We start from the raw sequence: 3,306 nt of genomic DNA on the forward strand, positions 1-3,306 counted from the left end.
GAGAGGCGGGGAAGCGGTGAGTGACGGCGTCGGGGGCGGCTCCGGGGCGACGTGGCAGCGACGGGATGGCGCCGGCGACGTGGTGGTGGTCGGCGACGGCGTCAGGGCGTCCGGGGCGGGGCCGGCGTTGTCGTGCCCGATCCAGATTGGATCGGGGGAGGAGACGAGGGAGCGAGAGGTGGAGAGATCGGGGGGAAGTGGGGTTAGGGTTTTGGGGGGTTGACCAAATAGGCCAACGGGCGTGCGGGAGTGGGCCGGCCTGGTGGTTTGGTGGCCTGCTGGGCCGTGGCCCAGTGGGCCAGGGGGTTTGTTGTTTTTTTTATTTTTATTTTTTTGTTTTACAAAAATTACCACTAGTGCCTAAATTTGTATTTATCAACAAACTACTGTGAGATTAATCCTTAACCCATAATAAAATAGTTTTAGCATTTTATAAATTCAATAGGCATTTGTTTAATTGTTTTCACTATTGTTTTAATTGTTTTCGAGCCTTTAAACATTTTATCAAAGCTTGGTTTCTCCACCATAATTACTTGCGATTTATTTGACACAACCCGAACATTTTAATTTTGATATTTGAAAATTTTACTGTTTGCCTATATTTTATATTTTAACTTGAATCGTTTTTGAACTAACTCGAGTTTATCAACAGTAACCGAGGTGACGTGGCACCATCAGCAGGGGTTTACTGTAGCTTGATTATCCGGGCGTCACAACACAACACTGAATAGACCAAATTAATACAAGTTCATACATAAAGTTCATACAAGACTTAAATGCAACAAACAAATAACTCTCTAACTAAAGAATTTAAATGCAACAACAAATGCGATCAAGATCGCAACTAAGGTAACAATTGATCCAACAGGTTAATGATACCAAGCCTCACTATCAATGGCATATTTTCTAATCTTTCTAATCTTCAAGCGCATTTTCTCCATCTTGATCTTGTGATCCATCGGCAACATGCAACTCCAATTCCATCTTCTCCCCCTCAATTCTTTTGAATTTTTCTTTCAAATACTCGTTTTCTCTTTCAACTAAATTTAACCTCTCGACAATAGGGTCGGTTGGAATTTCCGGTTCACAAACCTCCTAGACAAAAATATCTATGTCAACTTGATGGGCATAATTTGTCATAAACACAAAATGCAACAACTAGTTTTAAAAGAGAATATACCACATCCGAATCATAACAAGGACGAGGGCCGACGGGGACGGATATCAAAACCATGGCACTATGTATAACAAACAACGTACGGGTAAGATAATTATACGAGTAACTATATATCCAAATCACACAAACATCAATTTGGTAATGTAAAATATTCATGAACAAGAGGCTCACCACAAGGTGGTGCCGGCGACGGAACGGTGCGGGCGATCGACTGTGGTTACGACGGAGATTTAGAAGGCACTAAGTAAACCACACCTACATATGCAAACTAAGGGTTAGTTTTGACCACGAATTGCATATAAATCAAAAACTAGCACATATATTTTCTACCAAATTACTAAACTCTTAAATTAATCACTATACAAAGCATTGCAAGAGCTAATCTAGCAATGAGAGATGAAAGGACAAAGTTGCTAACCTTTGTGATAATTTGAATGGATGGGGCCTTCAAATCTTGACAAATTTTGGGCAAAATGTGTGATGAGCTCGAGAGGAAGAGGGGAAGAACAGAGAGGAGAGGGGAAAGGGGAAGAACAGAGCGAGCTCGGGTGGACGAAGAGCTTATGTAGGACGATCTTTAGCACCGGTTCGTGCCATGAACCGGTACAAAAGGTGCTGGAGGGGCCCCGGGCTGAGAACACCCTGCCACCACTCACTTTAGTACCGGTCCGTGGCACGAACCGGTGCTAAAGGTCGGTCACGAACCGGTACTAATGAAAGCGGCTGGCTAGCCGTTGGAACCGGCACTAATGCACACATTAGTGCCGGCTCAAAAGAAAACCGGCATTAATGTGCTTGACATTTGATCCTTTTTCTACAAGTGCACGATCATGCATGCTTGTGGCCGCTAGCCAGATCGAGAGTGGTGCACACCACGTCGCGCCAGAAGCATCCATGGGGAACGAGAACGTATCCTGTGGACCGAACGATCTGGTGCACCAAATGCTCCAATAGCTTGTGGGCCATTATATGCGGAATGAAGGGACCTGATCCATCTAGGTGGAGCCTACTGGCACATTTACAAAATAACCCTGAGGTGCAGTTAAATCTAGCGAATCGACTCCCCCCACCCAGTTCATCTCTCTCCCGTCGCCTTTTGCTATACCACCGGACCAGGCTGAGATAGGGTTACAGAAAATGGGGAATCTGCTCTGCGATCAATTGTGTCTACATAGCGGCGTTGCACCTCCGGAGATGTCGACACTATGGTTGAATAGGAGCTGGCCATCATCCTTTACATCAGGTGATCCGAGGTATGAGCATGAATTTGATTCTTCTATTCTTCATGTGCATCCATACTTAGTTCTTCCGCTCATCAGTTTCCCCAATTTGTCTGAAACCGGCATTTGGGAATATGAATGCCTGGAAGGGGAATTGCTAAACCTAGGTTCACCTATATTTTTGGATTTGGTTTCTCTTATTGTTACTGTCGTTTGTAGCTAGCCTGCTATATGTCATCCTCATGTGACAATTTTTCAACTCTGCAAAGCACCGTTCAATCTTTTCCTCTGTGTTTTATTGCTCTGTACTTTAGCATAATTCTTGCACCATAATTTAGCAAGTGAGAACATATGCAGCAGTTCAAGAATCTTGCGCATATTTGCTTCTTCCTTTAGCCATGTGTCAAGTTCATATTCTATTCTTATAACTCATCACCACTCTCTCCTAATTCATTCAATTAATGGCTGGGAGATATTGTGACTAATGTTGTTCCAGTTGACTTAAATGCATTATGTTGTTGATTGAAACTAGGAATGGTGTGACTGTTTGAGGATGCATGAGCTACAAGTTTACCCTTATAATCTTATCCTCTTTCACAACAGTCTGACTGGAAAAAAAAACATGATGCGCTCTCTATTCTGTTTCTTGGTTTTTACAAATTTAAATAGGAAGTGCACTTACGATGTCCAATTTGAAATTTGTAAAAGCAGTACTACTTGTTTCTGATCCTGATTTTCGTGCTGAACATTTTGATATATTATACGTTTTTTGCTGGCATCGTATGCAAAAGTTATAGCCGTTTTACATTTTCCCTACACTTTTTGCAAAACATGTCCAAATTTAAGTTTTTTAATTTTCCTAACTAGTAGATGTGGTAACATAACTACATCTCGAAGGATTTTAACTTT

Source organism: Triticum aestivum, chromosome 4D (assembly GCF_018294505.1).
Source record: "Triticum aestivum cultivar Chinese Spring chromosome 4D, IWGSC CS RefSeq v2.1, whole genome shotgun sequence".
Lineage (NCBI taxonomy): Eukaryota > Viridiplantae > Streptophyta > Magnoliopsida > Poales > Poaceae > Triticum > Triticum aestivum.